Consider the following 25,985-nt stretch of genomic DNA (forward strand, 5'->3'; position numbering starts at 1 on the left):
ATCAATCTGACTGAGAAGTTTTGCAGCCTCGTCTGAACTTTTCATAATCCTAAATGCTTCATCCTCTCAGAAGAGACAAGGAATCACTCTTGTCCCAGTTTCCAAGTGGGAGATTTGCACCAGTGAGAAATGTGAGCTGTGAACACATATCATTCTCCTCCTAGCAATGCTCTCATCAGGAACACTCCTGTCTCCACCATCTATCACCCTGCCTCATCATTCACTCCTGCTGGAGTTCATTGCACCTTCCATTCTGCCAGCTGAACTACAAATGCACTCAGGTCAGTCAAGAATTATTTGAACTGCTCAAGTCAGTGCAGGAGCTGCAGCCAGATGAAGATGTGTGAGTGAGGCTACATGGTTTGCCCCCAGTCTCACAGCAGGCGTGGCAGGGCAGTCTGCACACTGCCTATGAGCCATAACCTCCCTCTTTGAAACACCAAAAGCAAAGCTCAGAATGAAAAAATTTGCTCAAACAAACACATCTGAAAGGTTGTTCTCACTGTTTTCACCCTTATGTTTTGTCCAATCCCCACAACAGTTTCATGAAAGTAAAAAGGCAAAAATTATGACAAATTCTAGCAAATTCTAGATTAGTTCATACTAATTTATCCTTTAGTTATGGCAGCACCACAAAGCCTACCCTGTGCCTGAACTCTTTGCACTGAGCACAGTGCAGACATTGGCCATGATAGTCTCTGCTCCCTGGAGCTCACCAGCAAGAGATCAAAGAGCTAAAAGTGTAGGCAGGGAAAAGACAGAGACAGTAAAAATTGGAGGACACTTCTGTACAATGGCTTGTGAGCACAAATCCCACGCAGCCAGTAAGAAATGGATCACTGTAAAGAGATTCTGACCCTGCTACCTATTATGCTTGACAGACAAACTCAGTGAAATAATTTATCTAGTTATTTACATGGCTTCCCTTAGAGCAATGTCTGAGCATTCACAAACCAGATGGGTTTTTCCTCACTGTGCTCCTGAGAAGGAGCACATGCTGCTAATGCGACATCATAGGCAAGGAATAGAGATACTAAAAAGACAAAATGCTTTTTCCAGGGAAACTAGTATCTGATCTGACAAAATTCTATATAATGCCAGAGGGCTTCTGTAGATTTGGGGATGGGCCATCAGGCTTTAGCCACAGGCAGAATTCTTACACCCTAGTAATTCTTTTTTGAACAATGGCTTCTATCCAGTATGAATCAGGAAAAGTGAAAGGGAAAAAGGGAAAGCGGGAGTAAAAATAGGAAAAAAATATTGTAAAGGAAAGTCATGATAAATGTAGCACTATCTGAAAAAAACCAGACTGCAGAAACAGAGGAACCAGTCATGCAGTTCACTGAGAGGACTGAAGCAATTGTTTCCTTCAAGAAACCTCATTCATCACATTTCCATAACCCAGAAAAGGCTCTCACAGTCCCCTCTTTCAACATATTGAGACTAACACTCATACAGACTCTCACATTCCCTTCCTTCTCCATCAGTCTTTCCTCATGGAAGAAATCACAAGAAAGGGATGAAGATGTGAACACTTCTGCAGCTGTTCTGCCAGGGCTGAATCCTGAAGGTGGGACACCCAAAGGAACCCAGGGGTGACAGGGCACCCACCAAAAGGACTCAGTCTTCACTGTCAGATAACTCCTGCATCTTTAAAATGGTGACAGTGGAAATGCTTCTTTGGTAATATCCCAGGAGGCAGATCAGAGCCTAGCACACCAGCTTGTGAGAAAACAAGATCCATCTGCTAGCTCAAACCTTCAGGACCGGCAGGTAGTCTTTTCTATAAATAAGCCACTGGACAGCACAAACCCTGGGTTTCATCAGCAGAAGAATTCTGGTCTGCACACTGCCTCTCTAAACACAATAGAGCTCCCCTTTGGCTAGAGAATAGAGGATTCCCTAAATGAACCCTTTGATCTGCAAGACACTGAGCCTTCTCCTGAAATTTCTTCTCAGACATTTGAATTCCCTGCCGGGTTACAGCATGAAACCTTTCTCATCTCTCCATTAAAGCAGCAGATAGACAGATGGGATGGTCTTCATCTTTCATAACTACTGAAGTTTATTTCCCATCAATTTTAACAGGAATGCTCAGAGCTCCTGTTAAGTTTAAGAGAACCAACTATAGATTGTGCTCAGTCAACACCAGGAGAATCCCAAGCCTGACAGTCCCTCTACAGGGCTGTCATCAATTTAAAAAAAGCTGCATAATATAAATAATAGTATAAGGGCCAAACTTCCCCTTTCACACACATTGCCAGATCATTTTTGAAAAGTCTTTGAGTATTGCATATAAAAAGCCCAGTGAGCGCTGTTAGTGGAGGTGGAGCTGTACCAGAACCACCACTGGGCCTAAATGTCTTCTCTTCATTAATGGCTTTTATTCTCTCCTCATTGCCAGCCAAAGGCATTGTTGCCCTTTTGCAAGCTATAAAAAATCCACAGCAGATGGATTGCACACCTCACACCAGGTCCCTTGGGACGCCCACATTTGCACATAGAACTGATCCCAAAATGCCACATACCCAATGCCCTGCCCTTCCCTCTAGCCCAGCCTAATTCTCTGAATTTCATGATGAATTAAACATCTATTTAAAGCCCCTACACCTATGGGTGTGTGAAGGAATTAAGGCTGAGCCAAAAAGTTGTAATTGAGCAGCTCTGGTTGAGATTCTTGGTAAGAATGAAACACAGAGCTGGGATGGTTTAACCCAACAGGGGGAAAAGGTGGCATGTCGACTGGGTTATGATGTGAACCCCCCAGAAGATACAGTAGCAATGCCAGGGTCCTCTTCCCCATCAATCTGCCCTGTAAACTCTCCAATGGTACCCACACAGCCTAGCAGAGCTTTCCCAAGCCTGCAAGTGCTGCTATGAAACAGGAAAAGAATCAGGTACAGAGGAAGAGCTCCTAATAGCTCTCGCAGTTTCCCAGTATAAATGGAGTGGCCAGGCACAGTTACACACTGCAATGAAGGCAGCCAGGAGAGCTGACAGGGTTCATAGACACACTGCCATGGTTTACTACCCAAACCACACTAAGCTCTTTAGGTAAGCTTTGTTATTACAGATGGTATTGCTTGCCCTAGATTTGATGTCCAAAATGGGGGTTGCTCTCTGTAATCCTTCAGAGGCTGCTTATAAATCAGAGAATGCTTCACCTCTTGACACATGGCACTAATAGATGATAATGTAAATGGTGCAGTGTTTTAACCTTAACAGGCATTTGCTTAGGTTATTGTAGACAAAAATGAGGTCAGGAACTGTGGTCATGAGCCTTAATCTCAAAGAGCCTCAGTCTGGAGTCATCTGGAGCCCTCTGTTTTTTACAGTGCCGTGTCCGTGGCTGACCTGCACAGTGAGCAAAAGGCTGAGGGTGCCAGGGGGGCTCCTGTGCCAGCCCTGCACAGCTGCACCCCACAGTGCCCCTGCGCCTCCCAGGACCCTTCCAAGCCACTTTGCCTAGTAAGGAAAAGCAGCTGCAGTAACATAATTGCTGTGGAAATGATTTTGAAGGCATCAACCCCTAACACAGAGAGTAAACAAAATCTGCTCCTGTACAAGCTCTTCCACTTTTCTCAGGCATCTGAGGGATGTCCTTTATAAACCATGAGATAAGAGCAGACTCGCTGTTCAGACTGCATATCTGCCTGGTTCCTTAGATACCAATGAAAGCCCAAAGGCACGGCTTGGCATCTCATCCCCTTCTTAGTAACTCTTTCAGAGAGTTACAGCTGATTTTGACAGAGAGATGATGAGAAATGGGGAGCTATTTGTGCCATTCTGGGGAACATGCCAAACCCTGTATTAACATCCCAACCCTGTTAAAAACAAAATAAAGCAAAAAAAAAGAAAAAAACAAACTCAAAAAAAAAACCAAACCAAAGCAAACCCAACAACCAAACCAGCAAAAAACAACTCTCCTGTTTGCTACTGATTAGGCAGCCGAATTAAAACTGATGAAGTGATTGGATAGGATCCAAAGCTGTTTATCTGCACATAAATCACAGACATGCTTTACTCAGCCAGTATGGATTTATTGAGCTAAAGGAAAGACCTCGTACTCAGAATGCTGATTATTATAGCAATTAAAATATCAGTGAAGCAAAAATTTTGGTAGAAAGCTGTTAGGGGCTACTGGAGAAATAATTCCATTAAATATGAATTCAATCAGGTTTCAAATTTTTAAAAAAGGGAGTTTTAAATAGAGGGTTTCTTTTTTCTCATTAAGTATATGTTGTTAGAAAAATCAAATTCAAAGAAAGAAAGACACAAAATAACTAGCTGGACATGCCAAAGGAGATTAGAAAGGAAGGCTGATACATATTTTATGATCACAAGGGAATTAAAAAAATAAATTGAGAGATGTACTGTCAAACCAGACACAGTGTTAATAGCTAAAGTATATGGCAATAAGAACTGCTGTTCCCACAGCTATTAATGTAAAACTGAAGATTTGGAGCAGGCTGCAGCAAAGGAAAATAAATCACACTTTTTTTTTGTTTTTCCAATTGAAAATATATATGAAATAAATCCCTACCCCCATCATTCACTCTCTGCATCTCCCGGCACCAAGACTGTCATTTCAGCAAGCTACAACTTCCAAGCAAGTGAGACAAGTGACAATTTCTTCCTATTAATCATTGCTAATTTATTTATGCAGTTTTTCTACTTATGAGAATCACTGGCCTGGAGATTATTTCCTCTTTCCCCTTTGAGTCCTGAGAACTATTTAACATGGGAAGTAGTTAAGGGGGGTAAAGAGGGGAGAGTGTCATGTAGCCAAGTTACGCATCCCAGCTGGAATTTGGGATGATGTCTTGCAGTTCTGAGTCCTTCAGCCAAGTTTCATACAGGAAGCGCGAATGCGCCAAGGGCGCAGTGAAATGCACTGGAGCCAATAAATAGCACTTGACTCCATTAACACGTCCTGCTATGGACCCCTCACAAAACCTCAGTCACCTTGCATCCAGTTTGCTCATGAGGCAGCCAACAGCTTGCACAGGGGAAAGGTTCAGGAGCCAAGAGGATCCTCTGATTCAGAGTGTGTGTGCGTGTGGGATGTGCATCCAGAGCCCTTCCAGAAGAGGCAAACACTGATAATACATAAGGCTTATATGGAATAGTGGCCATGGAAGGTCATGGTGTCACTGGTGAGGTAAAGGGCAAATCGCTGTGAGGAACTTTACGAGGCTCCTGGAAGACAACTCACTCCTTGGCCAGAGGCTCCTCTCCAAGCCTGGGATGGGTCCAGAGGTACCACAGAGGAGCAGGCATCCCCATCAGTCCATGCAGGGTTTGCCCATACACAACAACCTGTTTCAGCTAGGAAAAAGGGCTAGGAAAACATTCTAAAATTCATAGGTTAAAATTTTATAACACATGCAGTACAAGTCTCCTTGTTATTTCAAAGCTATCAGTGGCAAGAATAATTTCACCATAGAAATACCTCTATGATAACTTTCCAGAGTAAGATATAACTTTTGAGGAAAGTAGCTGACAAATTACTTGACAAATTTGTCAACTACTTTGGAGCCATCAAGATAAAAGGCTTTATATGTTGTATGATTTTTTTTACTTATATATATTAAACACTTTTATTGGACTGTTGATAAAGCCTGAGCAACAAAGGAACTTTTTCCCCCAGCTGAGAAAAGGCAAGCTGCTAGACAAATCAGTTCAATCTCTGCCTTTCAAACAATATAAAGCAGTATAACTTTCAGGAGTAACACTTCATCTGGGTTTTTTTTCCAGACTGCCTATCAGGAATCAAGCAGTAAGTAAACATTTGAAAAGTGTTCCTCTGAGAGCAAAGGTTTAGATTTGAGTCACAGGATCCATTGAAAAGAAAAATTGCCTCTGTGCATTGGGACAGTGCCTTCCCTTCTGAAAAGTTTCTAAAAAGAGCAAATGGAGATAATCTTTTTACAAGGTATAACCCATATGGAAATTCATTATTGTTTCCCTTTAAAAAAGCCAAGATAGTTCAGAAAGTGAGAATGGAATCACTATTTTTAAAATATTAAAAATATGCAGAAGATTTCCTAACAACCATAGCCAGTCAAGGCATGGTTAAAGTGCTTTATCATGGTCTTAAGTGAAGCTCCAATTGATGAGAAGATGAGATAAACAAAAGAGGTAAAGACATAATAGAGCCCTAAATCACTAAGAGTATTTTATCCAGAAGTGGGGGTATATATACCCAGTGACTGTTGATTAAATATTTTAAGGATCTATTCTCCCAGCACAAAACACTCACTAGAGTGGCTTCAGCACTGCAGCTCCCTGAAGGCTGCACTACTGCTCGTTAGCCCCGTGCAATCACCACTGTGGATGCAGAGCTGAAAGGAATCATTGTTCCTGCTGTACAAAAGCTAAACTGAACCTCCAGAGAAGGTGAATGATTTGCAAAGGATTTTGTAGCAAACCAGTGGCACAGCTGGGGGAAGGGGAGAACCCCAACTCGTGAGCTGGTGCCTCCCAGACACCATTCCTCATTGCTTGCTAGAACACCTGGAGCTAGGCACTACTTTAATTCCTGCCTTTTCCACAGACAGCCATGACTATTAACTTAAGACTGTCACCAAAAGCATGTACATATGCTTGGAAGGTCACAGAGGCAGGGCCCAGGATAGTGCTCGAAGATAATATTTAACTCTAGGTTCTACTTTCAAGAGGTGTGAAAGATAAGCTCTTTCCTTCAGTAGATTTAAACTGGAGATGAAGGTTTGATCCTAAAAGGCCCAAAGTAGACCTACAGCTGCTTGGAAATAGTTTTCTGTCATAGCCAACATTTGTCCTGAACTCAGTCTTATTACACAGCATTAAGTATGGCAGGCACCTGAGGACAGAGCATAATCCCACATCAGAGCACACTGGATATACAGGCAAGGCAGGGTAAGTCATGGGGCCAGACAGCGTCCTGGATGGTCACACCAAGCTGCACACTTTTCTTTAACAGATTCATTTAGGTGATTAGATGAGACAAAAATTCAGAGGGAGATGTTTTACAGGACAGATCTTTTTAACATATAGTTATGGTTCTCATTAGCATTAAAACCATGAATATGAAAATTCAAGGAGAGACAGGAAATGACTGCAAACACTTAGTTAAAGAAAATTCCTGTTCTTCCTCCAAAGAGTACAGCTGCACCATTGTGGGCAAGGTAGATCAAAGAAATAAAAGCCACTGAGCAAAGTTCACCTTTCACATTGTTTCTTAGCCAGACCCAGGAAACAGAGAGCAGCTCTGCCCAAGAAATTTCCAACATGATTTTTTTCTGATTAAAGCTGGATCTGCTGACATTGGCACATCCAGACTTTTGGTTTTGCCGGGTCTTTCAAAGAAGAGATGTGAGGGGAGCCGGTCTGTGGCCGCTCAGCTTCCCGCCAGCTCACGCTGCAGGGCACGGGCGAAACAGCCAAGAGGGCCAGGGCTGTTACAGCCAGGGACCCCCAGCCTGCAGCAGCCATGCCAAGAACCAAGGCACTGCAAGTCCAAGGACATTTTAAGATCACACTCACAGGGCTTTTAGGATCCCTGATACGCAGTCAAACAGTTCTCAATAAAATAACATTCCTCTGCCCCTAGACTGCCCAGGGTACAGGAGAGACCTGCTCGAGCAAGCCTCTGGAGCATAAGGAGCACATGACTATCCCTTTTTTCTCTAGGCATGTGTATTTTTGTCCAGCAGCAGAGTTAGGCCACATGATCCCTCTCCATCCACTCTCCCTTGTGAGATGACCAAGTCTATGCTCAGTATAGCATCCTGCAAAGGAACAGTGTATCTGGGATTTCTGGGGCTTTCTGAACACGTCTCTGCAGACGGTTGTCTGCTAATGGCACCGCTTGATTGATTGATTCCTGCAGCCTCCTTCACATCTCCTCTCTTTCAGAGGACTCCCAGCCTGGGAGCTGTCTGCAGGACTGAAACCGACACTTCCCTTGGAAAAACATTTTCTGGGCCCATATGTCTTTGCCAGACAGACCAAAGGGAAATGAATCAACACGATGGGACCAGATTGGTTGTTCTGGAAAACTCTGTGTTGGGTCCATCATTCTGAAAAATCAGAGAGAAACACTTTACATTGCTGTCAAAATAAAAAATTAATTTTTAATAAAGAATTTAAAATTGCCTTTCCATTTTCCAAACTGAAACTACAACCTTTCTGAAGTGGAAACTCTTCCTAGTTTCAGACAGCACAAAATGAGCCCAAACTATAAATAGTACCTTCATGTAGTGCTCCTGTGGAAAATCTGTTGAGTTTTTGTGGGATATATTCTAGGACCAAACTAATCAATTTCCATTCAGCATTCCCCTGCTCATACTACATCACATCTATCTGTCCTGAGTAACTGAGAAGTAGTAGGTTCTTGTGTAACAATCAACTCTGGCGAAACACACCAACACTATTTTGGATTTGAAGTAGTATATAACCAGGGCCTGGAGCAGTGACCCACCTTTTTAGTTAACTGATACTTCCCTGCCCATTATATAGCACATAAAAAGCTGCACCAATTCCCTGCACTGCAGCAGGCACACATTTTATTTATAACCAAATGATTAGATGAACCTACATGGTTTATGGACAGTCTGAAATATAAGGTTACCAACAAAGTCAAGAGAGAAAGTCCCACTGAGTCTAATGACAGAGTTAAGTCATTGAGCCACTGGAAAATGCTACATCTGATGTCTGTCATTCTCTGTCTTTTCCAAAATCACAAACAGGCTGTGGCAGCCTCAGGAACAGTGGCCAAGTCTTCCAGCTCCCAGATTTGTGCTTTAACTACTTGACATATCCTCTCATCATTGGAGCAGGAGACAGGATGATCAGAGACCAAAACCCCTCACACCGAGCAATCTGAAAATATCGTGTTTCAGCCCAACAAAGATGTGTGTCATTCCACCACTAACTCACCAGCCCACAGGACAAGTCCAAGACAAACGCCCCGGCAGCAGTCCAAGTCAGAGTCCCAGAAGGTAAAACAGTCAAGAATGGGTGATGTAAACACATCCTCTCAGAGACAGTCCCACTGCAGCCTTCTCTGAATCCCTTGGACTCCCCAGACTGCCTTCTCTGGCATGCCTCTTTGGACTTCTTCCTTCTAATTTTCACATCAGCTTGTTTGTGGATGATTTATCTATTTTTTTTAAATGGTACGTTTTTCCTTCATTAAAAAAAAAAAGTAGTGCATCTGCATTTGTCTGATATAAATAATGGTGTTATAAAGTCCTCTTTCAGGAAGGATCTCTCTACTTCACGTCCTTCCTCTTTCCTGAGTTATGTGACAAAGACCCTGGGAAAATAGCTCATAAACTTCATGGTAAGCACCACCTCCCCTTCTCCCTCTTCCCTCGTCATAGTATTTTTTGAAACAATTTAAATTATCCCATTCTGGGCCTGAGCACTGAGTCTGATATGTCATCATTTCTGAAGGGCCTACTTTCAATCCATCACTGACCAGGACACAGAATCCCTACTCAGAGTAAATGTAACTCGGTTTAATTTTTCCAGAGACGATTTGTTTTTACTTTCTGGTATACACAAGTGAATAAATATTACTTAGTAGGCTAGAATTTCATGGAGCCCAACTAAAATGAGAGCACTAGATCACTAGATGCAGAATAAACATATGGTGAAAACTTTGTAATCATCCCCAAGACTACAGAGACATCCTGTGAGGCAGCCAGGAAAGGAACTGAAGTCAGTTTTCTGAGTCCCTGTGTAGAGCCTTAAACATAAGCCATCTTTCCTCCGTATCTCTGTTCTCAGAAAACACATAATTTCTCAGTTTCTGCCTAGCTAACAAATATCAAAAGCTAGCAGTTTTCTGTCTCCAGTATAAACTCTCTAACAACAACTTTAATTGCAATTGGTTTCCTAAGTCATCATCTCCTCTCTCAGTAATTTTTGCTGAAAATGTGCCTCCTGTCATTGCACGGGCTCCATTCTCATCAAGCTACACTGTTCTCTCCACACTTTTGGCACTGCATTTGAAAATCAAAGTGCCAAACCCCTCCGAACCACTCAGATGCAGCACTTATATATGCCTATCAAATTCAGAGAGAAGTCAAACTTTGACCCTAAGTAAGTTGATATATGAAAACATGACAGTGCTTCTTTGGCTAGAGGAAAAAGGAGATTACTTATAAAGCCTCTACTTAATTCTTTGTGTCTGTACTACAAAACAAGCAATTATAAATCTCCTAAGATTGTTCTAAACAGTACAAGTAAACCTATCAAAATGAGATGCACATGCCAGCATCATAAATACTTTTCCAAACAGAAATGTTAAGCACAATTGCAGTGTCACTTCAGGTCAGTGCAGTCCTGTAGTCATTACAAGTGCTAAGAACAGAGCAAAGACCAGATTCAGAGCAGAACCCGTCAATTTTCACCTATAAAGAAAACAAATTTCAAGGAGAACCCAAGAAAGAGTGAAGGAAACTTCAGAAAAGCAGTGAAATCTCCAAGCCTGCCACTATATGCAGAGCTAATGATGGCTCTGTTGGTGAGCTGAAGAGGAATGGCACAAAGGATGGAGAATCTGCCAAGCCAAGACAAAATGAAGAGTTATAAACAGTTATAAAGAAAGACCTGTTTTCCCCTAGAGAGGAACTACTCTGCTCAACTACAAACCCAGGGCAGACAAGGACTCAGTCTGTGGTATCTAACCAAAAAATGTGACACCTACTTAAAGGAAGATATTTAAAATAAGTCCTTAGTTTAACAATGCAGGAAAGACTTCCCTCGTTCCACAGAGCATTGCCTATTTTACACAGGGATAAACATGAGACCTGCTAGGGGAAGATCACCTGGCATTTGCACTCTAAGAAGCAACTCAATGTCACAGCATAGAAGACTAAAATTGAATCAGTTACATAGCTGGGGCCAGTATATGCTACCTATTAGTGGATAAACACTGGTCATGTGCTATATAGGTCCAAAAAATATTTTGACAAAACACCATGGAAGTGTAACCTTTCCTATGGTCCTGGAACACGACCAGTATAACCTTCACAGGATACTGTTCAACTGTTTCAATGCCTCATATGAGAGTTGGATTAAATCTGAGAGATCCCCAGCCAAAAAGATTGAGTTACTGCACCAAAATCTCTTGCGCTGACTCCTGGTAATTTGCACTTACTTTCCTCAGCCTTTACAGTTTCTTTCTTTGACATTTACTGCCAGTGCAACTGCTGCCATTGCTTCTACAGAACATCACAAACACTTTGTTACTAATTTTCACCAAAGAACAGAAAAGATGTGAGAGCAACTAGGATGGCAAGTCCTCTAAACAACATACAAACTTTTGATTGCAACAGAAACCTAGAAGCAAAAACTTGAAATCTCCCATCAGGAGTGAGGAGTTTGCAGCTAAAATGACCTATACATCCAGTAAGGGTATGCTGCAGAACCAAGAGAGAGGACAGATTGCAAAAATGGACTCATTTGCACTGCAGAGGAAATAATGTCCACAGCAGTACAGATTATTTCCTGCAAGTGTTTATGTGTTTGCACTGGGGAAAGAAACTTAACTAGCAACCAGGTTTCCATCTGAAACTTTCTGGTAGCTGGAAACTGCTAATTTTCCACTTCTCCAATGAAAATCTCAAAGCTCAAAGCAGATCTCTATAAAGCAATGCTTTTACAGAAATAAATTAATCTTCCAGCAAGCTCTCTGACACACACATCCATAGTAGCATGTAACAACCAGTGCTAGTATTTAGGCTGACCTATTTTCCTTGCTAAAAGCAACACTACTCTATTTCTCTTTAGAACACCTCCCATTTTCATTTCAGATAATTACAGAATAAAATCTACTGTCTTCTCCACTTCCATTACTGTTGACAGAGACCAATGCCTAAAGACTTATTTTCCAGTGTACAGTTAGATCACCAGCAAGCTCTGCCCATCAGATTATTCCATTAATTTTCCAAATGACATGAGATCACAGTTTTACATTCATTTCCCGATGATTATCAAGGTCCTGGAAAAATTGCACTTAATTCTGAGCAGCTCAAATCTTTATGAGAGTTCTCTTTCTTAAACACAGTAATTGTGAGTTGTTTTGGACAACAGGAGCCACTTCCATGCCCTGAATGTTACCCTTTCATTTTCAGACATTGTAAAACTCATCAGTTGGCAATCATTAACTGTTAGCTGGGATCCCTTTGCAACCTCATCAATTAGGTGCTTTGTGCCTATCAGTATATTTAAAATAAAGCAAGATCAACTGTATATCTGTGCTACAAAGAGATAAATAGTTTTCTAATCACTTGTCTTCATTGTATCAGAATCACTGATTTAAATATCAGTATCAATTCTTGCACTGTTCACCAATTCCAGTACATTTGCACTCAAAATATATTTGGTTCACTCTTACTGAGATGTGAGTTTCTGGCAGTATGCATTTGTAGCCTCTTTTTCATAAAGCCTTCCTGGCAACAGAGATACAAGGCTGGTTTCAGACATGCTCCTAAGAAGAGCTGTAAGCAGGCAGGAGCTCAAGAGCCCATTTGGAGCAGCAAGCCCCGCAGGTAGGGAATTAAGATCACCCATTGCATAACAACAGCCATGGGGTTAGCTCTGCTTCGAGGAAACAGCAGGAGCAGAATACAAGAGCAGGATTTCCAACAGATACCTCTGAGGTGTCCACTGTCCTGTAAACATCGAGGAGTGAAGCGCCCAAGCCCCCCACAACCCGATGAAGAGTCTCCCTCAGCCTTTCTAGGACACAGTTCTGACCAGGCACAGAAGTCATGATGTGTAAATCTCCATCACCTGTACAAAGGCAGCACACTCAAGTTTTTGTTTCATATTATGAAGATACAAAATATCCAATTTCTTTCTTCAGCGTTAGAGAAACAAGAAGGATTCTACAATGCTACCATAGTGCCTTTATTTGAACACAGATTATTAATACAATTGATGGTCATGATGGACAAGGCTGACAAAACACCGCTGGACTCTGCTGTGAACTGTATCAGGCAGGAAAGACTGAACGCCGCACCCGCTGATTTCAGAAAACAGAGTATTTCTACCTAGTTTGTCATAACTGCCTCATTAAGCAAACGATTTCCCTCTCTGCCTGCCCCTAACCATCTAAAAGTTTAGCCTCATTTCCAATTTGAATTTGCCCTTTATTAAATTGAATTCACTGTTCTTTGTGTTGCTACTTGTGTTATGTATCATTTCCTTTTCCTGGTATTAAATGACCCTTAAGATGATCATCCTGCCATTAAGCTTTTCTCTAAATGAAACTGGCTAAATTCATTCCTGCTCCTGTATTGCCTTTAATGGTCCAGTCCTCCTTTGGAGTCTGGTTTCTGACATTAAGAGCATGATCTTGGTGCATGATGCAACAGGTGTGATCTTAGCAACAGCATAATGGCACATTTGTGAATTATCCCAACAAAGCTGGTTCTCAGCCTTCACTGAAATGAGAGGTGTTTTGGTAACTTCCATCAATAAATACTTCTTTTCCTGACTGTGTTCATTTTGCATCACTCATCTCAGGGTAGATTTGCTGATTCAGACCAGACACTTCCCTTGTGGCACCACATCTATACATGGAATTAAAAACCCATTGGGTCCCCGTACTGCCCAAGCCTTTTGAGAGCTGGCAATCAGGTTCACAGCGATGTGAGAGGCACTGGCTCATGAAGTCAAACAGGAATGAAGTTAAGAACTCTTATGTTTTCCTAAATCTTGAGCTGTGGGATAAAGGATTTATTGTGGAGTTAGGCATCCAACACCAGTAAGGTTAATGCAGTTGTGAGTTTCAACTGAACTACTTGTCCCTTCTACGTTCTTTTAACTCAGCTGTTTTTCATATGCATTCTACCTTCTCACTGTTACAGTGCAATTTGACACAGTCATTTCCTCACTCGTGATCCTTTTCTGTATGTCTTTCTTTGGAACTGGACCAAACCCCATTTTGGAAAGACATTTCTGAGCTACCTTAATAGGCTCAGCCTCCCATATTTCAAAACAGCATCAATGGACAGAAGCAGTAAAACTTGTCTGATCAGTTTAAGTACAGACATCCCTCACAGGCAATTACTGCATGTGTGCACGGGCAGTCACACAATCACACATGCTTCTTCACTTGTAGGATCAAATCTCTTGAAATTCTTCCATTATTAACTTGCAAATAACTTATAACCCAACCAGAGACCCACCTAGAAGACTGCTAACAGTACCTATATTCTGCCACCAAAGCTATTCGCTTTTAAGGCTTTTCCTTTTTTTTAAACAAATATGGATATGGACATAAATATAATCTGAGCACATGTATGTTTCTGTATCTATTTATGTATGTTTGTGTCTGTATATATATGTGTATATGTAAGTATAAATGTATATCTATACTTACATATACACATATATAAAGACACAAACATACATATACACAGACACTTATTTGTAATTTTGGCCTCATATGCCTCCAAAGAGCAAAACACTTGAAAATTATTCTTCCAGTAGGGCTGTGGCAGCATGGTGGAAATCTCTCTGCTCTTAATTAGTCAAAGGCTCTTAAACTCATGTAGTTATAAACTGCCAGAAGTAGAAATCTATTGAATGTAAGAAATGTGCTTTAGATAAGCAGCAGGGAATAGAGCACTTTGGCCCAGTGTTATTTGGCTTGAAAAAGTTTTACTTTCCCTGGATCAGCAGCAGAGCTTTTAGTGTTCCTTCTTTACTTTTAATGAAACTTTACCATAGAATCTCCCCTGCACCATGACCTGGGATTCATAAAAACAATGCAACAGCCTATATATTTTTCTGATTCTATTTTCCAGAGCCAATTTCACACGGACTGCTTATAAGTCACTCACCAGAGAAGGCAGAAAAGAAGAAAAGAACGTTTTCCATCTCTTTACTGAAAAGCAAAAAGCCTCAAACCAAACAAAACTGTACACAGCTGTGTGACACCAGCAGCGACTTTTATGATACCATATGCCCTGCTGAATGGTGTTTCACCCAGCTGATGTAGCCTTACTGAAAGGTTAATAAAGAGGCATGATCTTTGGCTAATAAAGGCCGACTCTGTTATAAAGGAGATAGATTTCAATTTGCAAGGAGAAAGAGGGGGAGAAAAGAGACAGGCAGGAGAAATCTCTGCTGAGGGCCTGTTGGCATGCCATGATTTGCAATGCAAGGACAAGGGGCCTTTTATGGGGTTTCACTGTGACAGCACATGGGGCAAGCAGAGCCAGGACCTGCTCCAAACCCTCCTGCAGGGTTCTCTCCCCAGAGCCACATGACAAACCCAGGGCTTCTTTTCGAGCTTAAGGATAGGAGAAACAACATCTCAGTTTCATCTGCTTCTGCATTTGACACTATTTATCACTCTGATGCACTGTGTTACAATTAAAAAGATATGAGTGGGTTGCCAGCCTGTTTTTTTTTTTTTCATCTAGGGTGCAAAAGCAAGTCTGAGGTGCCAACCACTTTAGAAGCACACACATATGGAATAGTGAGATGCACAGTCCCTGAGAGATGGGGCTGGGCCACCCACAGGCAGCAAACAGCCTTCAGAGAAAGAACAGATCCTCACCTACTCACCTCTACCACTGCTCAGAAAGTGGGAAGCAAAGGTGATTTTTACTGAAGCAAGCCTTCCTTTCACATATGCAGACATTTCCGCAGAGCCTGGCAGGCTTCTTCCAGCCTTCCAGGAAAGCATTTTCAGCACACCCTGTCCCGAGACCCTCTGTTCCCCCCACACACATTCAAATCCCATCAAGGTAAACAAGTGGTAAGACTTCAGGATTAGGTCTACTGACCTCAGAAGGAATTTTGCTCAAACAAGCATTAAGCCTGGAAGGATTTTGTCCTTACTGAGAGGCTTCTAAAGGTTTCCCACATAAGAGTTTCAGGAAAATGACTTGTGGAATTTACATCCCGCTTTGCTCCCTCAGACATTTTGGCAGCTTATCCTGGAGGACACCGGAGCTGGCATTCAGACAAGACGTCAGCTCACAGCCTAACAAATCATTGATTTTCTTCTCACTTTGAAGCAAGGCAACAACAAACTCCTAAATGCACTGCATCCTTCAATATCTCCCTCCAGAGAAATACCCATCTGTAACACTGGCAGTCAGGGGGTGTTTCCATCTTAGGCCTCTCAGGTGGACAGAGCTCTGTGTTTATGTATTTTGTTCTCGATGACCAGGTGAGATTTCTGCACAGACCAACTTCCAAATCCACACTGAAAAACAGCGAGACATATATACAAATGTTTGAGTGCACATATTGAAATAGATTGAATTTGGAGTGAGGAAGGTGTCCAACAGAAAATGGGGTTAAAAGTTTGTTTTCCCCAGTATTACAGTTTTGAGATAAACAGAATTTTCCATGCGTCACACACTTGATGAGCTCCAGATTGAAGACAAAAAAAAAAAATCTTGACATTGGCTTGAAGAAACAAAATGTTCAAAATGATCTTGATAAATTGAAGTACTTCATCATAAAAGGCACATCACCACATAAGCATCAGTTTTTTGAAATTCCTGTTATTTCTCTGCAACTAATAGCAAGTGACCCATGCTTTCTTGTTTTCCTCCAGCGCTCTTCACTGCCCACTCACTAAGGATGTAGGTTCCCCCTTGACCCACTGCTCTGCAAGGGCTTCTGGTAGCCCAACTCTGCAGCCTCCAAATGCCAAAACCATCATGCAGCCACTAAAAAGCGATGGTGACTCAACACTAGACTCACGTCACAAGCAGAATGAAGATTAACATCTACCTCTCTGAGTGTAGTAGTGCGAGCAGCTTTCCCTTGTGCCAAGGGCTAGAAATGAGGCCATTTGATGGAGTCCATCATGGAATGCCTTGCTGGGATATGCAGGAGAGGCCAGGAGCCAAACCCAAGAGCTGCAGCTTGCAGTCATTCTACACATCTCATATGTGATGCCCCCCACTGCCTTGAACCAGCTCACATTAGGACTAGAAGGGGTCCCTTGGGCAAATTCTCACAACTTAGAATACAGATAAATCCAGCAGCTCATCTATTCTGCATTGAAATGTTTCCCCTGCACCTGAAATCAATCTAGCCTTCATGCAAATTTTTGCTACATGTGCTGCATGGATTCTAAACATTCATTCAGTCGACACACCTAAATAGCTCAGAAAATGATATTATAGCATAGCAAGTCAATGATCTACAATTTTATGTCTCCCTAACCACATATTTATAAACAACATTATCAACATTGTTAAGGCTACTATATGAAACTCTTATACCATTTCTAAATGTATTTTTTTTCAAATGCTACTTTTATCAGAAATATTAAACAGCTTTTTTTTTCTTTTCTCCAGGCACTCTTTTCTGATTAAGATTGATACAACAGAGGTTTCAAATGTGCAAAATACTCTGTACCACAAATACTTTTTATTGTCCCTATGAATTGCAGTATGTCCCAATTTCCAGAGTCTGCTTTGCTTTAGATAATGTTGCCAAGTTACTAAAAAATACCATCAGCAGTGGACTGTTTGCATCCCAGGGTCATAATAATGTATCCTGGTAATACTGAAACATCAAGATGTAAACAATAAAGAGACAGAAGGATGTTGACCCAAGTGGCAAAGTTTAAAAAAAACAGCATTTCTAAAGCCAAGCAGGATTTTTACCATGGGATAGTACTGGTATAGGTACCTGCAGAACCAGGTGCCAATTTTAGCATTTCTCAGATGAATTTGCAAACTGAGTTCATATGTTGGGCTCACAGCACAATAGAGACCTCAACAGATGCAGATTCCTGTACACTGAAGAGGCTGGAATGATCACTCCAAGCCCCAAGGCAGAGAAACAGGAGAACATTTGTTTTCAATACTTAAATCAACTAATGCTGCAGGATATCTCATCATTAATACAAACATACATAATAAGAGGCAGGGGACAGCACTCAGACAGACACCTATCCTGCTTCATGGGTTTGCAGCCTTAAAATACCCTGGATAGAAATCAAATGAGCTACATTAGCTGCAGAAACATTTTTTAGGAGATGGACTGATAGCAAGACAAGGCAGATCGTGAATCTTTTATTGGGCTAATATATAAACTGTAACACATGAGCCTTCAGGCCAAAGAAGTCTTCAGGGGGCTGGCAAAAGAAAGAACATTTCTGGCCTGAAAGCATCTCAATGTTTCGAGCCAACACAAAGTCTCCACCTCTGCCCATTTTATCTCAAGCAGCTGAAAATATTTTTTGCAGCCAGCTTGTATAAGTGACAATGACAACCTGCACAAACCCAGCAGGCCCAACAGAAGAGTCCTTACTGCTTAAGTGTTCTGTTTGGTCTCTGTCCATCCACGCTATTTATAGAGCAGGCACAGGGACACTCAGAGCCCAGTCATGGTGACAGGGCAAGTTTTGCAAGACGTGCAGTCACGAAATTAACAATTCTCTGTGAAAACACACAAATACTCTCCCCTGTCACTAGTACTTGTGTGTCCCTGGAAGTGACCACTGCAAATCTCTTGCAATTACAGAGCAACTTAAGGGAGGAAAAATACTGTTCCCAGGGTGTTTCTCAGAGACAAAGGGATGTGGCCAGGAGTGACTTCCATCTCTTTTGATAAGGCTTCCATGCAAACATAAGGGCCACTTAGCAGAGATTTGAACAAGGTGTTTACAAACTAAAAGACTGAGTGTTGGTTGAGTTAAAATGCTGGGCTCTGAAATTTGGCACTGCAATAATTCAGACCCTGCAGAGACAATCATAGAAGCCAAAAGGAAAAAGAGCTTTATTGTTGTTCACATAATATCAAAAAAGTTGTGAAGCACAGAGAGTTTAAGCAATCTGGCCACCAGGATCAGAAACTTAACTGTGATCTCTTGCATCTGCAAAACACCTTTTGCAGCAGTCAATGGGATGGATTTTTGAAATCTCTAGGAAGTACATGAGTATTGAAGTAGGGTTCCAGCAGTAGTAAGATTGAAGTGGTCAGAAAATCTTTGGAAGCTTTTTTTCTCTAGAGCCAAAAAAATTTGTGGTATCATATCAGTTCTGCTAAAATTGTGTCTGAAAGGTAAAAAAGGGAAAAAACCTTGGAAAGTTATGAAAAGGGGAAAATCAGACATGGAAAAGCTTTGAGAAGCGTAAAACATTCTGAAATAAGGTTTTGCTTCGGCATGCTCAGTATTATGTGCCTGAAGATAAACATTTCTTAAAACAAAGCATTTCTGTGAACCCCATTCAATGCTCCCTCCCTTCCTCACCTCAGAATTTCCTTTCTAGTTTTGAAATTTTCTGTGTTTGATCCTATTTAGAATAAGTGCAAACACAAAAATCCTACATAACACATAGCTTTTGTCCATACCATAACTTACACATAAAAACTCAATTTTTCTTTGTAAGGACAATGTACTTGAGCAGTTCACAAAAATGTTCTGTGCCTCTTTATTAGGCATCTATTTTTTTTTAAATATAAACCCAGCTGCTTAGAAGACATGAACCCAGGTAGCCCTAGGCATACACCAGACTGCATTTTCAGACAAATCAGTTAGAAGCCTAAGGCTATAAATAATCTGATCCCAACTATCCCAACAAACAGGAAAAATAATGAAAGAACGGGGAGAGGGAAGGAATTCAAACAAGCAGTGTCTGTATGATAACAAAAGTACCGGAGCATCACTGTAGTGTAGCCAGGCTGTGGCAGGCGATAACATTCACTCCCCAGAGAAACCTTTGGGTTTATGACAGATCAAGGATGATGCTCAACAGCCATTTGATGAGCTCTGCAACAGCTGCTGAGGTCTGCACGCCACTGCAACACAGCTGGAAATGCACAGTGCCACAGCATTAACTGGATAATGACTCAGGGCTTGCCAAGCACTGAGGATCACTAACTTTTTCTGATGAGTTATTTGTGTCCATAATAAGCTGTGAAACTCTTTGGGAAAGATGTTCTCTGGAAAGTAGGATTTCTCTGCAAAGCCAGTCACTGTTGTTACTAAAGTTGTCTGGCCTCAAAGCCTCAAGAAACCAGACTCAAAACCATTTTGCAGGCTTAAGGCAATTAATTATTTTCCCAGTGATGGAAATTTAAGGAGTATTTGAAAGACAGAAACCATGGTAAATGAATGAATTGGTGGATCTTTGTCTATGAAATGGAAGATGTGCTGGGGGAACAGAAGAACTACAATGCACCCATCACAGTAGGATCAAGGATGAAAAATTTGACATCATTGGAGGAGCATTTTTGACTTGGAAAAAAATCCTAATAGTGCAATCACTTACATCTTGATTGTAAGACATCATGTGCTCTGCTAAAGGCTGGCACCAGCTTTCCCAGTGAGCAGAATCCAGGGAACAAATTGTGGCACAGGCAGTTCTAGTTCCCTCAGTCTTGCCAGAGAAAAGCTGTATCCACTTCACTGCAAGAAACACTACAGGGAAACACTGCAGCCACCCTACAGGGACAACAAGGGGCAGAACCAAGTTTGTTTTTTCCCTTCACTCTGTCATGGTGAAATGAGCCAGTGTAGGAGGAAATATTGTGGGCCACATAGTGGGGGATTAGACTCTACTCCCCTGTGCACAGGGACAGGTCTGGCTAACCCAGCTCTTCTAGTTTGCTTTTTTCTTTTTTTTTTGTGCATAATACAAGAATATCCCTGGCACAGCTTGATTGCTCTGGCCAGTTACAGGAGAGTCTCTCAGCTGGTGGTGGAACAGCGCTGCAGTTGTCATCACCATTCCTGGAACCAGAATCATCAGCAGCTGCCATGTTCTGAGTGAGCCCGTGAATCACTGCCCTCAAAGAGGCACAAGGGAGGGTATGGCAGGTGAGGATCTGCAGAAGGAAGGCAGGGGGTACATTCCTGTCTTTGCCCAAAGACATGAAAAATCAGCCTCAGTCCAGACTTTAGACATTCACACATTGCCACACTGACCTGTCTTTTCCCATCCCTCACAGGTCAAAGGCATCTGCCTTAAAGAATGTAAACTAAATAACAATCATTGCCTTCTCCTTTATTATACTAATGCCTAGAGCATGGAAAGGGGGGCAGGGGGAACCTAGAAGAATCTTATTCTGATTTACATCAAATGCCATTTGTACTTTTTACTGCCTGCCTGAGGGGGAGGAAATTCACAGAATGAATATAGGGGGTCTTTATTATCACCAAAAGAAGAGAAGCACAAGAAAAGAGCAGATGGGAGAGGATGAAGAGGAAAAGGAAGTATTTCATAGAAGTGAGTTTATAGCTGTTGTTTCTTCAGCATTTCACAGGTTCAGATTGAGCACATATGCTGAGGAAGGAGAGGAGGTTTCTGCAGCCCACAGCAGAGGCTGTGGTACTCTTCCAGAGGTTTCTACTACTCGGAAGTGAGTCCTAGGAACTGTTCCATAATAGACTTTTAGGGATGGCAGCGATGAGAGCACCAGTTTTGCAAACATTAGAGGAAAAGGACCGATTTAAATGGATCTCAGCATGTTTGACATGACTAGTAGGGACAGAGCCCACACAGCCCACAAAGACAAAGAGCATTCACTAGGGATGCCTGTTCATGTAGCTGTATCAGTGAGTACCTGAATGGGCCTGTTGGTGCAGGAGGTTCCCCAACAGGTGCTACAATGCTGAGAAAAGCTGTATTCCCCATATTTTCCTTGGGCAACCTGGAAACAACTGCACAGAGCACAAGCTCCTCTTGCTCTCCTCATGTGACAACTCAGGTGTGTCACGCTGAGCTCTCATGGAGAACGTGGCAATCAAGCAGAACAAAACAACATCCAGCCTGGTTGGCCTGTCTCTTCCAGTGGTAATCAGGCTTTTTATTCCCTTGTGCATGATGACCCATCAGCAGAAATCATCATTGTCAATGCTCAATTTTATCCCAAATCTTGCACTGGCTGGTCATTTCTTTAAAGCACGGTTTCCATAGTTACGCAAAAATGAGTGTTGTTCCTGGTTCCTAAGGAAATGAGGCCAAACGTGCAGTGGGACTTTCTCTTCTTTCTACTAACTTGAGAACTCATGGACCAGCTTTTATCCAGAGCAGAGTGGAGGCTTCCAGGAGAAGTAAGTTCTCACAAACTTCATGAACACAGGCTCTGGAGAGGATATAGCTCCAGGAAAGGCTGAAATGTGAACTGAGGCTGAGGCAGACACAGCTCTGCCTGGCTACAGAAGCAAAACAAACAAACAAAATTCAGCCACAATAATTTCAGAGAAATTACCTTTCTTGAACATAAGGATTAAAACCCATTTGTTTCTAAGGATCACTGAATTAATAATCATGAAAACCAATGGTTTTTCCAAAAGGTATTTTATTTCCCATCATTAATTCAACTTCTTTGAACTGCTAAAGATATGTGCACATGAATGGCAAACTGAATGTGTCCTACAAGTGCCACATCAAGATGATGCTATTGAAAGGCACTACAGTTCCCTCACTAAATCTGCCCTGGGGATAAGTTCAACCCATACCGAGGGGATTTAGCCAAAACCCACGGCAGACCACAGCAGAGATAAAGCTGGCATTTCTGGTATTGCCTTACAATGGCTTAAGATGCCAGGTTTTCAGGCTTCCTGAGCAGGTCTACCATTCATCTTTCCTTTAGATTGTCACTGATGGAGGGGGCACCCACAGAGAATTAGAGCTCTGAAAATATTTCCCTTCGGACAGGGCCAAAGAGGCCTCCTCCTCATGGTGATTTACTTCACTGCAGCAATGAAAATTCCTGTCTGGAACCAAGTGCCTGACTGCAAACTTACCACAGCTCCAGGGCTAGCAGAGTCAAAAGGTCACATTATTTATTTGTTGCTCTTCCAAGATCACTTTCCCATGAACTAGATGGATTCTCAAATGCCTTCTATTGCACAGAAGACTGCGATTCATCTAAGTCTTGGTCCAATTTGGGACTAGCAGTGTTTTCTTCAAAAAACTCTGTCTTAAATTCACTCCTTGGATTCTTAGCAGTTTTAAAACTAGACAATTAGTTTTAAACTAGAATATATAAAGGTCTTCTTTTGCTAAGCAAGTGTAATGACTGCAGAAAATAAATTGCTCTAATTCTTAATGTAATTCTTCGCCCAGCAGAGGAAGAATTCCACATTCAGGATTTTCAGCTGCTCTCTTTTTCCCCTCGCTGTGTAAGATATGGAAGAGGTCTGTTCTGCTCCCAGTCCTGCTACCCACCCTGTGTGCTGTTGCATGTAAAACTCAAATTTCATTTGTGTTTTCTCAGCTAATAAAAGTGCTTCTCTGTCTCTGAAGTATGGTATTATTTAATTTTTATGTAATATAATAGAGCATGATTTTACACGATCTCTCATAACTTTGCCTTCTTCATAAAGCTGCAGTTTCTGGAGTCATGTTGTTACACAAAATTGCCATTACACCAAAAATTTTTAAAAAGAAAAAAAAAGGGAAAAAAAAGGGGGGGAAAGGCAGCTTTTAGTGCTCAAGGTAAGAAAGGAGATTGCAAAGGTGAAAATACCATAGGTTTAAAAACCAGACCAGCCCTAGCAAATGATGTTACAGCAGTTTAAGACCTCACCGTCCCCAAATGGCTGCTCAACCATTTGCTAGAGGTTTCCATTGCTTGAGGCAACCAGCAGAGCAGAACATGTGTCTGCACTTAAGCACAACAGCTTAGAGCCAGAGATCTCGGTGTGGAGTCATCAGCCTCAGGTTTGAGCTAAAGGCGAGGTTCTGCACAGAGCTGGAGGCAGCACAGGCTTATCTGCCCTTCCACCTCTTCTGCTGTGAAACAGGGGCCTGACAGACAGGGCTGGCCAGGCAGTGGGGCCACGTCTCTGGCCCCAGGTTCATCCGCCCTCATTTTGTACCCCAGCATTTCACAGAAGCTGTTCTGGAAGCAGCAATGCTCATGCTGCCACAGGATCCAGGTCAGGCTGGCTCCCATGCTCAGTCACACCATAACCCCAGCTCTTCAATGTCCTCTGTAATCCCACCCTGGCCCTGCAACATCCCGCTTCCAAACCTCCTGACATCCCCTTGTGGCAGACTGTGTCCCACACCCCCAGCCAGGACATGGCTTTCTCCCCACACAGCCTGGCATGCAGAGCTGAACACTGCCCATCACTGAGCTGACAGCCCAGCCCAGTCAGCCACCGTGGCACTGGGGCAACTTCTTCTCCATAGAGGCATCGATTTGGCTCCCTGTCCCCCACCCAACTATAGCATTTTCATTTGCCAGCCACAGGAATGCTTCTTGTCCCTTTCCAATGGGATACCTGCGCATCAGGAACCATCGACAGCAGTGATGCAGTGATACAATTGCTCTGCAAAAGGAGCTTGGGGATACAGATGTTGGCTACACATAACCCAGCCACAACTGGGAAACAATATCCCAGTTTAGACTCATGACCTTGGGGTTTTACTCCCCCCAAATACAACATTTAATTCTGAGATTGCCTTTCCACCCCAAACACTCATCAAAACATTAATAAGGCATGAGGTCTTATATGCTAAAATGGGCACATTCCCAGTGGGAAAACAGCCGTTCCAGAAGTCCCAAGCCGGGCAGGCAAGAGCCTGGAGTTATGTGGGACAAGTTAAATGATGCTACTCAGCAACTGTTTCCCAGAGAAATACAGCAAAAGGGCCACGACAAGGCCAAGAAAGACTAAAAATATCCCAGAGTTTAGCCCATGCCCTACATATTGTTCCATTTAATGTGCCATAATTAAGGCTTTCTGTCCACACAGAGAGATGTATGAAGTGCAACACCATGACACAACTGGGAACAGCAATGCCTAGGAGACTCAAAGACAAGGGGATAGTGCTGCTGTTCAGCACAGAAGACACAGAGTCTCAGGGACAACAGCAAACTGGGAATGCCTCAGAAGGAAAAGATCTTCTCACAGGGTAATGGGAAGCTGGAGTAAAATTCAGCATTTTAGGTGGATCCCAGCAATTTGGTGAATGTAGCTGCCTTCAATATTTAAATTTCTGTGAGTTATGTCTACAAATTGTAGTTATCTGAGACTGCAAAGCATCTGTTTAAAGCAGGCTCTAATTTGAGACATTTTTCCCATTGATAATATGACGGCATCAAATTCCAAAGTGCTAAAAACCAGACAAAAATCAAGAGCTGAGATGCTGCAAGATGTGACATTTTTCATGTAACAGCAAGCCAGTCTGACACTCTCATGGATCCCAGCATGCTGTTACTACGTGAAGCTCTAATGCCATTGATAATAGTTAAAGGATGGCAGTTATGTTTCAGAAGCCAAAAATAATTTAAAAACCTTGAAGTGCCTTTAAACAAACATTACTGAAATCTCTCCTTGTGGTCTTTGAATTCCCATCGGGTAGACACTATACCCTTCATGTAACCCCTGGCTGCTGATTAATTAATCTTGGCAAAGGGTAGCAAAGCCATGCCAAAGGCAGCACAAAATCCCAAGTTTCTTCAAATCCCAGGGGTGAAAATGCACAGACAACAACAGCACCCCCCAATCATTTCCTGACTTCACTCTAGCCAGAAGTTTGAGATAAGAGTGCTCAAATAGACAATGCTTTTCCCTCTATGCTCCTGACAATGGCTCCACATTCAAAGCAATCACAGCCATCTCCTGTGTACAATTACAGCCTTTTACAGTCTCACCTTGTCTAACTCCCCACCACGGACCACATGTCTAGTCAGACACTACGTGCATTTGCAGTAAGTTCTCATGTAGTTGCCTGGATCTCTGGCTCGAGTAGGAACTCTGCTGCCTGCAAAGTTAACAGGCATGAAAAAGTTGGATACAATTCTCATGTAAAGTAAAACTGAGCTTTTTGGATCATTAGTGTTCATAGCACCTAATCATGCTACTGCAAGAATAACTAACCCTTTATGTTCTGCAGGTACAGGCCTGAGCTGCAAGGGCCAAACATCCAGACTGGCTTTGTGTTCCACATCACATCTCGGTTGTTCTGCTTCATTTTATTTATGACTAAAAAGCAATAATCCACATACCATGTGATCAGATAATCTATACTCTGGTTTGTTCG

General features: G+C 42.2%; 1 protein-coding gene across 1 annotated transcript in view; it reads right to left on the reverse strand.

Moving 5' to 3' along the window:
• Window positions 1-25,985, reverse strand: part of SEMA5B (semaphorin 5B) — a 264,588-nt gene that overhangs the window by 182,328 nt on the left and 56,275 nt on the right. The window lies entirely within an intron of this gene.

This window comes from Prinia subflava, chromosome 6 (genome assembly GCF_021018805.1).
Source record: "Prinia subflava isolate CZ2003 ecotype Zambia chromosome 6, Cam_Psub_1.2, whole genome shotgun sequence".
In the NCBI taxonomy this organism is placed as follows: domain Eukaryota; kingdom Metazoa; phylum Chordata; class Aves; order Passeriformes; family Cisticolidae; genus Prinia; species Prinia subflava.